Source organism: Pristiophorus japonicus, chromosome 3 (genome assembly GCF_044704955.1).
Source record: "Pristiophorus japonicus isolate sPriJap1 chromosome 3, sPriJap1.hap1, whole genome shotgun sequence".
NCBI classification, from domain to species: domain Eukaryota; kingdom Metazoa; phylum Chordata; class Chondrichthyes; family Pristiophoridae; genus Pristiophorus; species Pristiophorus japonicus.
In genome coordinates, this window is record NC_091979.1 from 149,860,445 (window position 1) to 149,875,626 (window position 15,182).

General features: G+C 44.8%; 1 protein-coding gene across 3 annotated transcripts in view; it reads left to right on the forward strand.

The window, feature by feature from the left end:
• Positions 1 to 1,845: 1,845 nt before the first annotated feature.
• slc39a10 (solute carrier family 39 member 10) overlaps positions 1,846 to 15,182 on the forward strand; it is a 166,224-nt gene continuing 152,887 nt past the window's right edge. For 2 of the 3 annotated variants that reach the window (XM_070875896.1, XM_070875899.1), the window contains exon 1: positions 2,204 to 2,282. The gene's annotated coding sequence lies outside the window, so the exon portion shown is untranslated. Of the gene's footprint in view, positions 1,961 to 2,203; positions 2,283 to 15,182 lie in introns of those variants that run through there. The other variant, XM_070875897.1, reaches the window with a different exon arrangement.

A 15,182-nucleotide genomic window follows, 5' to 3' on the forward strand; every position in this document is an offset into this window, starting at 1 on the left:
AGGGAATTATAGACCGGTCAGCCTGACCTCAGTAGTGGGTAAAATGATGGAATCAATTATTAAGGATGTCATAGCAGCGCATTTGGAAAATGGTGACATGATAGGTCCAAGTCAGCATGGATTTGTGAAAGGGAGATCATGCTTGACAAATCTTCTGGAATTTTTTGAGGATGTTTCCAATAAAGTGGACAAAGGAGTACCAGTTGATGTGGTATATTTGGACTTTCAGAAGGCTTTCGACAAGGTCCCACACAGGAGATTAATGTGCAAAGTTAAAGCACGTGGGATTGGGGGTAGTGTGCTGACGTGGATTGAGAACTGGTTGTCAGACAGGAAGCAAAGAGTAGGAGTAAATGGGTACTTTTCGGAATGGCAGGCAGTGACTAGTGGGGTACCGCAAGGTTCTGTGCTGGGGCCCCAGCTGTTTACATTGTACATTAATGATTTAGACGAGGGGATTAAATGTAGTATCTCCAAATTTGCGGATGACACTAAGTTGGGTGGCAGTGTGAGCTGCGAGGAGGATGCTATGAGGCTGCAGAGTGACTTGGATAGGTTAGGTGAGTGGGAAAATGCGTGGCAGATGAAGTATAATGTGGATAAATGTGAGGTTATCCACTTTGGTGGTAAAAACAGAGAGACAGACTATTATCTGAATGGTGACAGATTAGGAAAAGGGAAGGTGCAACGAGACCTGGGTGCCATGGTACATCAGTCATTGAAGGTTGGCATGCAGGTACAGCAGGCGGTTAAGAAAGCAAATGGCATGTTGGCCTTCATAGCGAGGGGATTTGAGTACAGGGGCAGGGAGGTGTTACTACAGTTGTACAGGGCCTTGGTGAGGCCACACCTGGAGTATTGTGTACAGTTTTGGTCTCCTAATTTGAGGAAGGACATTCTTGCTATTGAGGGAGTGCAGCGAAGATTCACCAGACTGATTCCCGGGATGGTGGGACTGATCTATCAAGAAAGACTGGATCAACTGGGCTTGTATTCACTGGAGTTCAGAAGAGTGAGAGAGGACCTCATAGAAACGTTTAAAATTCTGACGGGTTTAGACAGGTTGGATGCAGAAAGAATGTTCCCAATGTTGGGGAAGTCCAGAACCAGGGGTCACAGTCTAAGGATAAAGGGTAAGCCATTTAGGACCGAGATAAGGAGAAACTTCTTCACCCAGAGAGTGGTGAACCTGTGGAATTCTCTATCACAGAAAGTAGTTGAGGCCAATTCACTAAATATATTCAAAAGGGAGTTAGATGAAGTCCTTGCTACTCGGGGGATCAAGGGGTATGGCGTGAAAGCAGGAATGGGGTACTGAAGTTTCATGTTCAGCCATGAACTCATTGAATGGCGGTGCAGGCTAGAAGGGCTGAATGGCCTACTCCTGCACCTATTTTCTATGTTTCTATGTTTCTAAGTGGCGAAAGTTCAGGATAATTCTAGGAGCTAAAGAATTCAAAGCCAGGGTCTGAAAGGGAAACAAGACCGAGAGCAGGAAGAACTGGCCGTGCACATGGGTATAAAAGAGGTCATTTCATAAACTGCGATTGGGCAAGAAAACAAAGACAAAGCCAGAGATCAGCAGGAGATTCCAGATCTTCCTTCCCCTCCCCCCAACCCTTCAAAACAGAGGAAGTAATGAGGTTTTAAAAAAAAAATTCTGCAGGCTGAATAGGGAAATATTATTTTTTGAGGAGTTGCCAGTTAAAATGGTTACTTAGAGGGAGAGGGGTTCGGAATAAATAGCTTTATGCAGGGTTTCTGATAACGCCGTTTCTGTTGTCAATAAGTTAACACGGCTTTGGGTTATAAATAACGTCGATTCTATTGTTAGACAATGAGTTAACACGACTTTGGGTTATAATAACGCCGATTCTATTGTTAGACAATGAGTTAACACGACTTTGGGTCTGTAATGAAGAGCCTCCTGTCAGACTGCGCAGTTCCGCAGAACATTCTGGTAGGTTTCCGGCCTATATGGCCGCCCTTTCGAGCATGTGCTAAAAGGAAAACGGCAAACGACCGATTTCATGTCGGTCAAAGCATACGGTGAAAAGACGGGATTGAATGGGCGGGAAAGTGTGTTGCAATGCGGGTAGACGGGGAAAAAAAGGGGTTGCAGGGGCGGCTCGCGGGCGCGGCGGTTTGTTTTTAAATGAAGGTTGATTGGCGCGGGCGCGCGCTGACGCAGCGTGCAGGATCTGCGCGCGGCGCCTGGCGGCCCGCCTCGCGCTCCTTCTGTTGGTACCGAGCGGAGAGGATGCACACGGCACTCGAGTGAGGTATTTAAACACCCATTTGTTTCCCTTCTCACAACCGAGTGCTTGAGCGCTACACACGGGTGCGCTGCTTCTTTGGGCAGTCCGAGCTGTTAGATGGAGCGCTGCCGCTCGTTTATCCATTTTATAATTTTTTTCCCAAGGAAAGCCTTGAAAAAGGAGGGGTGGTGCGGTGCTGGTGAGATGGGTCCCGCTGAGCTCGAGCCTGCTTCAGCGTCACGTGTCGCGCTTTTGCAAACGTCTTTTTTTAAGAGGATGAAAAAGATGTTTTAAAACAAAATAGCCGAATCTGCAATTAATCCGCTTTGGACTAAGACAGTGGGATGTTGGAATAAATATTTGACTAGGTTAGATAAGGGAGTGTGTTTTTTTTGGAGGGGGGGTGTTGGTGGTGAACTCGACTGATTTATGTTGTGCTTGCTGAGCCGCTGCTGAGGTTCCGGCGGCTGCCCGAGTGCCGCAGGAGTCGAGCCCGACCCGACCCACGAGTTTAAAGTACTGATGCGGCTCGCAGGGGAGGGGAAGGGCAGCCTCATCCTGCGGCTTGCTGTCGTGTTCACAGATCTCTGGCTGTTTATCAGGCTCGAGCATTGTGGTTGTTTTCACTTCGACCGTCTTTCATCTCGACACCTTGTTTCATGTTCGAACCAGAGATTTTAAACAAAACCTTTTTTGCTGCAATTTTCGATCATCAGTTTGGCGCATTTTTAACACCCCCGCGCCAAGTGGATGCGAACACATCCGATTTGCTCTGTGACCAACAGAATTAAAATTTATTATCACAATGAACAGAACAAGAGATTTTGCCGAGTTGAACCACACATGAGGTTGGCACGTAAAATGTTGCAATTTAAAAGTTAATATACCTTTTCTAAGGCAGACCAACCAATCACTGATGTGGATTATCAACTAGATCTTTTGTGATTAATGCGTTCTCTAAATGTTATCATTTTATTGGAAATTTGTGGGTAAGAATGGACACTTTGGTGCATGGTTCTAATAACGTTGAGAATTATCCAATCTTGTAATTGCATTACTTCGTTCAATAAAAGTAACTGACATGGTAAGAATCTCAAGAATTGCTTATCAGCTGCAGCTTGAATTAATAAAAATTCATAATGGTTTGTATGTATTTGCAGGCTGAATGACATTCTAAGATTGTAGATATTTTCACTTAACAATTGCCCTTTCAAATTAACTAGAACACAATATTATCTTAATTATGCAGAACCTGTCACATTATAGATGAAAATATTAATCAAATAAAAACTGAACGTCTGCAGTAGTTTCCTAAAGTGAAAGTGATTGGCCATATGCAAGATATTTACCTGTTATCAGAAAAACTGAAGAGTTTTCTAGTGGATCTTCAGTGGCGTTTTTCACATGCATTTGGGGTATGCAGTTTTGAAATGCCACACCAATGTTCTTGGTCTCACACAGTGCCCTTTTTGGATGGGGGAAAACTCCCAAGTATTGTTTTCTACATCCTGTAACATGAGACTCCCAAGTATAAACAGTTGACCTGGCAGTAGGGAATAAGGTACAGACAAAGCTGAGGGCTGGGTAAAAAAGTGTAACTTCAGTTTGTCAGTCAGACAGCAGTGGCAGCAACAATGAGTATAAAATGGCTGCCTGATTTTGTAATCTGGGCACTGCTTAGCAAATAACTAACTGATGGTGCCATCTGGTTATAAGAACATAAGCCTGCTCTGCCATTCAATAAGATCATGGCTGATTTAATCATGGGCTCAGCTCCACTTCCCTGCCTGCTCCCCATAACCCTTGCTCAAAAATCTGTCTATCTCCACCTTAAATATATTCTATGATCCAGCCTCCACCGCTCTCTGGGGCAGAGAATTCCACAGATTTGAAACTCTCAGAATAAATTCCTCCTCATCTCAGTTTTAAATGGGTGACCCCTTGTTCTAAAACTATGGCTTTTAGTTCTAGATTCCCCCATGAGTGAAAACATCCTCTCTGCATCTTGTTGAGCTCCCTCATTATCTTATGTGTCTCAGTAACATAGAAAATAAGTGCAGGAACAGGCCATTCGGCCCTTTGAGCCTGCACTGTCATTCAATATGATCATGGCTGATCATTCAATCTCCGTATCCGACCCCAGCCTTCTCTCCATATCCCCTGATCCCTTTAGCCGTAAGGGCCACATCTAACTCCCTTTTGAATATACAACGAACTGGACTCAACAACTTTGTGTCGGCAGAGAATTCCACAGGTTCACAACTCTGGATGAAAAAGTTTCTCCTCATCTCGGTCCTAAATGGCTTACCCCTTATCCTTAGACTGTGACCCCTGGTTCTGGACTTCCCCAACATCGGGAACATTCTTCCTGCATCTAACCTGTCCAGTCCCATCAGAATTTTATACGTTTCTATGAGACCCCTTCTCATTCTTCTAAATTCCAGTGAGTATAAGCCTAGCCGATCCAGTCTTTCCTCATATGTCAGTCCTGCCATCCCGGGAATCAATCTGGTGAACCTTCGCTGCACTCCCTCAATAGCAAGCACGTCCTTCCTCAGATTAGGAGACCAAAACTGCACACAGTACTCAAGGTGTGGTCTCACCAAGGCCCTGTACAACTGTAGCAAGACCTCCCTGCTCCTATACTGAAATCCCCTCGCTATGAAGGCCAGCATGCCATTTGCTTTCTTTACTGCCTGCTCTACCTGCATGCCTACCTTCAATGACTGATGTACCATTACAGCCAGGTCTCGTTGCACCCACCCTTTTCCTAATATGTCACCATTCAGATAATAATCTGTCTCTCTGTTTTTGCCAACAAAGTGGATAACCTCACATTTATCCACATTATATTGCATCTGCCATGCATTTGCCCATTCACCTAATCTGTCCAAGTCCTCCTGCAGCCTCTTAGCATCCTCCTCGTAGCTCGCACTGCCACCCAGCTTAGTGTATTAAGATCACCTCTCATTCTTCGAACTCCAGTGAGTACAGGCCCAACCTGCTCAAACTTTCTTCATAAGTCAACCCCTTCATCTCAGGGATCAACTGAGTGAAGCTTCTCTGAACTGCCTCCAATGCAAGTATCCACTTTTGGTCTCCTTAAGTGGACTTCTCTGCTTTTATACTGCATCTCCCTTACAATAAAGACCATTTGCCTTCCTTGATTACTTGCTGTACCTGCGTACTAACTTGTTGTGTTTCATGCACAAGGACCCCCAAGACCCTCTGTACAGCATTTTGTAATTTTTCTCCATTTAAATAACTTGCTTTTTTATTTGCTCTGCCAAAGTGAATAACCTCACTTTCCTACATTATACTCCATCTGCCAAATTTTTGCCCAATCACTTAGCCTGTCTATATCCCTTTGCAGACTTTTTGTGTCCTCCTCACATCTTGCTTTCCCATCCATCTTTGTATCATCAGCAAACTTGGCTACATTACACTCGGTCCCTTCATCCAAATCATTAATATAGATTGAAAATAGTTGAGGCCCCAGCAGCGATCCCTGTGGCACTCCACTAGTTACTGTTTGCCAACCGGAAAATGACCCATTCATCCCGATTCTGTTTTTGTTAGTTAGCAAATCCTCTATTCATGCTAATATAATACCCCCAACCCTGTGAATTTTCATCTTGTGCAGTAACCTTTTAGGTGGCACCTTATCAAATGTCTTCTGGAAATCCAAATACACCATATCCGCTGGTTCCCCCTTATCCACCCTGCTCGTTATATCCTCAAAGAACTCTGGCAAATTTGTCAAACATGATTTCCCTTTCATAAAACCATGCTTGACTAAATTATGCTTTTCCAAATGTCCTGCTGCTGCTTCCTTTAAAAACAGACTCCAGCATTCTCCCAACAACAGATGGTTGGGTTAACTGGTCTATAGTTTCCTGCTTTCTGTCTGCCTCCTTTTTTAAATGGGGGTGTTAGATTTGCGGTTTTCCAATCCGCTGGGACCTCCCCAGAATCCAGGGAATTTTGGTAGATTGCAACCAATGCATCAACTATCTCTATAGCCAGTTAGTACTGACCAGTCAGAATCCCAATAATTCTACAGACACACTGTTACCTGAGTACATAACTGGGGCAAGTGATAGATGAAGTAAGGAATCCTAAATAGTTCAGTTTTATTTATGCTGCATTCTACCACATTTGTATTGAGTTCTGATCAGACATACAAGTGGATATAGCCAGGGGGAGTGCCACCATCTGCCACTTGGATTTTACACTGGTTGTATGAATCCTGCAAACTTTTTAAACTTGGTATCACATGCACCCAAACTACTTTTTTGCCAAACTCAGTGTAAGATCCAACCAGCAGTATAACTGTGTTCCATGTCTTGGTTGTTAGAATGTATTGGTATTGTATCGAGTCCACAGCACAGAAAGAAACCATTTGGCCCATCTGGTCTATGCCAGTGTTTATGCTCCAAAAACAAGCCTCCTCTCTTTCTCCCCCGCCCCTTCATCTAACCCTATAAGCATATCCTTCTATTCCTTTCTCATATGCTTATCTAGCTTCCCCTTAGATATATGCTGTTCGCATCAACTACTCCTTGTGGTAGCACATTCCACATTCTGACCACCTTGGATAAAATCGCTTCTCTTGAATTCTCTATTGGATTAATTAATGACTATCTTGTATTTATGACCTCTAGTTTTGGACACCCCACAAGTAGAAACATTTTCCTTATGTCTACCCTATCAAATATTGGCATCTATGATGACAGCCTGACTAAATGCTGATTTTAGTTTGGTGGTTAATGAATGATTTTTGCAATTGACGCTATGCATTTTATCTCAAAGCTATTTTACTACTTAATGCCTCTATTTGGAATAATAGAATATTAAAAAAATCCTAGAGTTGAAAAATAAATGCTGTTCTGTATTTGGTTAAAATCAGTTATAAATTCTGCAAATACATTTCAAATCGTAAGCTTGAGAAACAGCACCTCATCTTTCGTTTAGACACTTTACAGCCTTCCGGACTCAACATTGAGTTCAACAATTTCAGATCATTAACCTCTGCCCCCATTTTTTTTGTACAGCAGTTGTTGATGATTCTGCTATTCCCATCTACACCTCTTCTCGACCCATTACAGCACCTGTCATATTTAGCTTTTGAAATGCATTTCAAGCCTTTATATTATATATACTAATGGATTCCTTTTTGGTATTTTTTCTTACATCTAGATCAAAGGTTTCACTTGGCATAGAAAATTGGGATTATTTAGGGTTATGAGTTTGCTATTCTGCATATATTCTCTCTGGCCACACCTTTTAGCAAAGAATATCTGGTTTTACCCTATTTTAGGTTTTGAAACTGACATGTCATCGAAACGTATAAGATTATGAGGGGGCTTGACAAACATAGAAAATGGGTGCAGGAGTAGGCCATTCGGCCCTTCGAGCCTGCACCACCATTCGATATCATGGCTGATCTTTCCCTCAGTACCCCTTTCCTGCTTTCTCTCCATACCCCTTGATCCCTTTAGCCATAAGGGCCATATCTAACTCCCTCTTGAATATATCCAATGAACTGGCATCAACTCTCTGAGATGAAGAAGTTTCTCCTCATCTCAGTCCTAAATGGCCTACTCCTTATCCTAAGACTGAGTCCCCTGCTTCTGGACTTCCCCAACATCGGGAACAATCTACCCGCATCTAACCTGACCCGTCCCGTCAGAATCTTGTATGTTTCTATGAGATCCCCTCTCATCCTTCTAAACTCCAATGTATAAAGGCCCAATTGATCCAGTCTCTCCTCATATATCAGTCGGCCATCTCGGGAATCAGTCTGGTGAACCTTCGCTACACTCCCTCAATAGCAAGAACGTCCTTCCTCGGATTAGGAGACCAAAATTGAACACAATATTCCAGGTGAGGCCTCACCAAGGCCCTGTACAACTGCAGTAAGACCTCCCTGCTCCTATACTCAAATCCCCTAGCTATGAAGGCCAACATACCATTTGCCTTCTTTACCGCCTGCTGCACCTGTATGCCAACTTTCAATGACTGATGGACCATGACACCCAGGTCTCGTTGCACCTCCCCTTTTCCTAATCTGCCACCATTCAGATAATATTCTATCTTCACGTTTTTGCCCCCAAAGTGGAAAACCTCACATTTATCCACATTATACTGCATCTGCCATGCATTTGTCCACTCACCTAACCTGTCTAAGTCACCCTGCAGCCTCTTAGCGTCCCCCTCACAGCTCACACTGCCACCCAATTTAGTGTAATCTGCAAACTTGGAGATATTACACTCAGTTCCTTCATCCAAATCATTGATATATATTGTAAAGAGCTGGGGTCCCAGCACTGAGAACTGCGGCACTCCACTAGTCACTGCCTGCCATTCTGAAAAGGACCCGTTTATCCCGACTCTCTGCTTCCTATCTGCCAACCAGTTCTCTATCCACGTCAGTATATTAACCCCAATACCATGTGCTTTGATTTTGCACACCGATCTCTTGTGTGGGACCTTGTCAAAAGCCTTTTGAAAGTCCAAATACACCGCATCCACTGGTTCTCCCTTGTCCACTCTACTCTTTACATCCTCAAAAAATTCCAGAAGTTTTGTCAAGCATGATTTCCCCTTCATAAATCCATGCTGACTTGGACCGATCCTGTCACTGCTTTCCAAATGCGCAGCTATTTCATCCTTAATAATTGATTCCAACATTTTCCCCACCACTGATGTCAGGCTAACCGGTCTATAATTACCCGCTTTCTCTCGCCCTTCCTTTTTAAAAAGTGGTGTTACATTTGCTATCCTCCAGTCCATAGGAACTGATCCCAAATCGATAGACTGTTGGAAAATGATCACAAATGCATGCACTATTTTTAGGGCCACTTCTTTAAGTACTCTGGGATGCAGACTATCAGGCCCCGGGGATTTATCGGCCTTCAATCCCATCAATTTCTCTAACACAATTTCCCGCCTAATAAGGATATCCTTCAGTTCCTCCTTCTCATTAGTACTTCTGGAAGGTTATTTGTGTCTTCCTTCGTGAAGACAGAACCAAAGTATTTGTTCAATTGGTCTGCCATTTCTTTGTTCCCCATTATGAATTCACCTGAATCCGACTGCAAGGGACCTACATTTGTCTTCACTAATCTTTTTCTCTTCACATATCTATAGAAGGTTTTGCAGTCAGTTTTTATGTTCCCAGTAAGCTGCTTCTCGTACTCTATTTTCCCCCTCTTAATTAAACCCTTTGTCCTCCTCTGCTGGATTCTAAATTTCTCCCAGTCCTCAGGTTTGCTGCTTTTTCTTGGATTTAACACTATCCTTAATTTCCCTTGTTAGCCACGGTTGAGCCATCTTCCCCATTTTATTTTTACTCCAAAGTTCATCCATGTGATCTTTAAATGTTTGCCATTGCCTATCCACCGTCAACCCTTTAAGTATCATTTGCCAGTCTGCTCTCGCCAATTCTCGCCTCAAACTATCGAAGTTACCTTTCCTTAAGTTCAGGACCCTAGTTTCTGAATTAACTGTGTCACTCCATCCTAATAAGGAATTCTACCATGTTATGGTCACTCTTCCCCAAGGGGCCTCGCACAACAAGATTGCTAATTAGTCCTTTCTCAAGGTGGATGCAGAGAGGATGTTTACACTGATGCGGAGACTAGAAGTAGAGGGCATGATCTTAGAATAAGGGGCCGCCTATTTAAAACTGAGATGAGAAATTTCTTCTCTGAGGGTTATAAATCTGTGGAATTTGCTGCCTCAGAGAGCTGTGGAAGCTGGGACATTGAATACATTTAAGACAGAAATAGACAGTTTCTTAAACGATAAGGGGTTATGGGGAGCGGGAAGGGAAGTGGAGCTGAGTCCATGATCAGATCTGCCATGATCTTATTGAATGGCGGAGCAGGCTCGCGGGACCTTATGGCCTACTCCTGTTCCTATTTCTTATGTTCTTATGTTATGTCAACAACGGTTCAGTTTATCATGGTGGCATATTGAGGGAACTGAGCCACGTTCACAGCTCGCATTAACACAACTGGCGTAAAGGATTTGTGTTGTGTGCGTGCAACATATGGTTCAAGCTGCTGTTGGTATCAACTAGAGTACCCTATCTCACAGTCTGTTAAAAAAAATATTCAATTTCTCAAATGGTTTTCAAAGAATTTACATGGTTGCCATAACACTAGCTTCCAAATTTGCATCCATTAGTACTAATCCAAGTGCAATGCTGGGATTCTAAATTAGGGATGTAGAAAATGATTTGCAGACAGAATAATAAGTGCTTTGTAAAAAATTGAATGTAGAAAGAGCACAAGAGAAAAGAAAAGCATAGGTTTATATAAAATTGTGTGCATGTATATTATAGATATAAAGCATATATATTAGTTGACTTCCAGTGGCATTGCACCCAAAGATTCAAGACACATGTAGTCTTCAGGTGAAGCGGGATTGGAGGGTGGGGTAATTGGACCAGGGAGTCCAGACATAATGCAGTCTCCATTTTGAAGTCATGCATTCTGTCCATATCTTTTATATTGCTATTCTACATTCCTGTGTCCACATTTATAATTGAAATACCTGTGTAAACCTGTCATTCTGTAATTACACCCACCTACTAATAGGATTCTTGTTGAGGATAGTGATGTGCAATATAAAATAACCAGGCAGTAATCTAGTTTATTGCTGATGCAAGAATGAAAAGGATGACAATAGATGAAACTGCAGTTGATTCATAAATGGAGAATGCTGATGTCAAGCAAGCTATGCAGTTGTCAATTTTCATTTTAAAAACAACAAATCATCTTTGTCTCCTTTAATAAATTAAAAACAAGCTTAATGATTTTTGCAAATACCTTGTACTTATACAGGCTGTTGATGAGGAAAGTCCAATGACCTATTATTGACTGACCACATTCATTCTGCTCACGTGTGGCTTGGAGTATAATATTCTATGAAGCTGCAATGTGCTTTTAGAGATGTAACTGCATAAAGGATGTAGGACAGACAAGCACACCTGCCGAGGAGGAACATTTCTCATGTTAATATTCAAAGCATAGTCCTGCCTAACTCAAATTAAGTGTTTAAAAAGTTATTTATATTACATTTTTAATGTAAAATAATGTTTGGGACATAAGTACAAATAGAAACACGAACGGGGAAAATTTGAGAGAGACCAAAGAAGTCATTAAAGATACAGGTTTTTAAGAAGCTTTTGAAGACTGAGGGAGGTTGCAACGCAAAGTGATTTTGGAGAGAAAGTTCCAGAGAACAGAAAGTAGTGACTGATCGGCCTTCTGGTGGAGCGTAGGAAATGGAGAAATCAGCTGGGTGCTGACAGGAAAGTATGCTGTAAAATTCCTCGAATAGGTAGGGCAAGATCTATAGAGGGATTTGAAAATGAAAATCTTGGAAATTGATTTGCTGAGGCGCTGAGAGCTGGCGAGGTTGGTTGGGACCATTGTGATGGATGTGCAGGAGGAGGTCTAGCAAAGGATAAAGCTGCAGAGTACTGGATTAGCTGAGGTAGATGGAGGCAAGGAGGACAGAGTTCGAGCTACTTCCAATGATATCGGCAGCTGAGGAGTGAAATTTATCTTCAAATAAATGTTGGCTCTGGATTCCCCCGCTCTGCGCTCCACCAATAGTCTGATCATTTGGGTACTATTCCCCATCCTCTGGAAATCTCTCCTTCTTGCCTTGCTATGTCCCTCCCTGCCTTCAGAAATCTTCAAAAGACCTATATTATACACTTGTCATTGATGTAACCCACTAACTAACAACCCGTCAACAAAATTCTGAGAATGCATGGCTTTGAAACGTTCTATCTTCTTGGTGCGATTTTGTTAAAAGTTAATTATGGAGAAAAATGCATTCTCCCATTTTTAGTTGAAGTATTTAACCTCCTTAGCCAAAGTAAAAGTGTGAAAAAACTAATTAGAATTCATGCTAACTGATCTATTGAAATGCTGATGATGAGATATCCCCGTTAAGTACTTTGATTAGATAAAGTATAAACATGTTTAAGAGATTTTGTACCTCATTTTTGCAAAATCATGCATTGATACATTGATCTAGCTGAAGCATCAGCATTTTAAAAATAGCAAAATGTGTCTCATTAAGATCATTTTTTTGTCTTGAGTGGAAAATTGCTTATGGATTGGATTACTGCAAATATCAGTTATTGCAATCCAATACAGATTTATCAGATTGGAAATTTGGTCAAGTAGGTCCTCAAAAGTACATAATACATTAAGGCATTGCCAATTTATCCATTGAATAGTTTAGTTCTACAATCTAGGAAGGGTCCAGGTTCAACTATTTTAGTTGTGCACTTTAAACAAATGTCCCCAGCAAAGTGGGGGTCATACTCCAAAATAATTTTTTTTTCCAGTGCCCCTTTTTTTGGGGGGGGGTGGGGGAGGGGTTTAGGGCACTAAGAACAAAAATTATACAAGTGCCCCTTGGCTAAAAGTGGGGGCAGGCGGGGGGGGCACTAAAACCGGCAAATTAAATAAATTAAACTTTAAACTTAAACGATCAAATTAAAATTTGGTTGCCAGGGGTGATGATGCACTCCAGTCCCTCCGATGCCCGCTTCTCGCGGAAGGCCGCGAGCGTACCGGTGGATGCCGCGTGCTCCATCTCCAGGGACACCCTGGCTCGGACATAACCGCGGAAGAGAGGGAGGCAGTCGGGCTGAACGACCCCCTCGACCGTCCGCTGCCTGGACTGGCTGATGGCCCCCTTGGCCATGCCCAGGAGCAGTCTTACGAGGAGGCCTTCCGACCTGCCTGCTCCCCTCCTCACAGGGTGCCCAAAGAGCAGGAGTGTGGGACTGAAGTGCAACCAGAATTTAAGGAGCAGCCCCTTCAAATATTGGAACGGGGGCTGCAACCTCGTACATTCGCTAAAAACATAGAACACGGACTCTTCTAGACCACAGAAATTGCAGGCGGCCTGGGAACCCGTGAACCGACTTAAAAACTTATTGCACGGGACTGCTCCGTGCAACACCCTCCAGCCCAAGTCCCCAATAAATAGAGGGAGGACTCCTGCATTGGGGATCCCCGCCTCCTCCGGACGGCAAGATGGTGCGCCATGGTGTGTCCAGACGGCAGACGAGGATGGCAAGGTGGAGAGTGAGCAAGAGCAGCCCGTACAGGAAACCCCTCCACGCAGAACTGAAAGACACACAGGGGATTTCCCCGAGGAGGCTCAAGTTGTGAAGCGTCGGCTCCCGAGGGAGGTTTCGGGGCTTGGCGTCGATGACGAATTCCGTCCGGACGAGGTTCAGTTCGGGCGGGATCTCTCCACGTGCTTGAGCCTCCTCGACCCACCTAACGGAGTCAGGGCCCAGGCTGTTTTTAGCGATTCGATGGCATTGGCCGCACGCTGGACGTTGGCCCAGTTTAGGCACCATGCCAGCACGTCCAGCACCATCCAGCCCGCTCTCCGCCATCGAGCAGGTCCCTGACCCTGGTCACTTCGCCAGCCACAGCCCTCTCGTCTGCCTGCCACCTAAAACCGCGGTCGTGGAGGTATGGATTCCTGAGCAGCGGCTCCTGCACGACAGCTGTCACTCCAGACAGGGGAGAGCTGCGCTTGGTGGCGACTCTGTTCCAGATCCTGATGAGTTCCTGGTAAAAGACAGGCAGCCCCTGCATGGTGGTCCTGACGCCCCCCCCAGGCTCACAAACAGGAGCTGCATGTCGTAATTGAGGCTGTACTGCTGGCGGAAGAAATACGTCGCCAGCACACGCCACCTAGGAGGGGGCTTGACGTAGAGGTATCTCTGCATGGTCTAAAGACGGCACCAACGTCTGACCGTCCTCCCTAAGCGGGAGACTCAAAACCGCAGAAGAGACCCAGTGCTTCCTGTTGTTCCAGAAGAAGTCCACCAGCTTCTTCTGTATCTTGGCAATAAACGCAGAGGGAGGGGCCAAAGTGACCAGCCCGTAGGACAGCACTCGGAGCAGTCCTGTCCAGCGCCCTAGGCGAGCGGTGACTTTGGCCTCCAGCTTCTGCTAGTTCGCCGGCCAGGCTTCCTCGTCTGGGCTAAGGTAGACTCCCAGATAAAGGAGATAGGTCGTGCTCCAGGCAAAAGACCTGAGCTCCACCCGCCACTGACCCACCAGAAGTCCGGAACACTTCTCCCAGTTGATCCTGGCGGAGGATGCGGCCGAGTAAATCTCCTGGCACTCACGCATCCTCCGCGGGTCAATGGGGGCACGTCATCGGCGTAAGCCGAAAGGACGACCTCCACGTCCGGCCCTTGCAGAGCCAGTCCTGTCAACCTCTTCTGCAAGAGGCGCTGGAAAGGCTCCACGCATAAGGCACATACCTGGCTGGACATGGGGCATCCCTGGCGCACCCCTCTCCCAAAGTGAAGGGGCGCCGTCCAAGACACGTTAACCTTAATCAGACACTCCGCGGCAGCGTACAAAAGTCGGATCCGGGCGACGAAATGCGTCCCGAACCTGAAAGCGGGCAGAGTTCCAAATAGATACTCGCGATTCATCCTGTCGAACTCCTTCTCCTGGTCTAGGGAAAGGAAGGCGACCGACAGACCAACCTCCTGGGAATGGTGGACCAGGTCCCGGACTAGATGGATGTTGTCATGGATTGTCCGTCCCGGGACCGTGTAGGACTGGTCGGGGTGGATCATGTGGTCCAGCATAGAGCCAAGGCGAGCAGACATCACCCTGGCAAAAATTTTGTAATACGTGCTGTGCAGGGAGACCAGGCGCCAGTTCTTAAGTAAGCGGAGATCGTCCTTCTTCGGCAGCAGGGTCCAGATTCAACTATTTTAGTTGTGCACTTTAAACAAGTGCCCCCTGCAAGTGGAGGTCACACTCCAAAATAAAGTTCCAATTGCTACCTCGTGACCCCTGCTTCCTATTTGAACATTTAGTAAGGACACCATTGGGCTTGAATCTCATC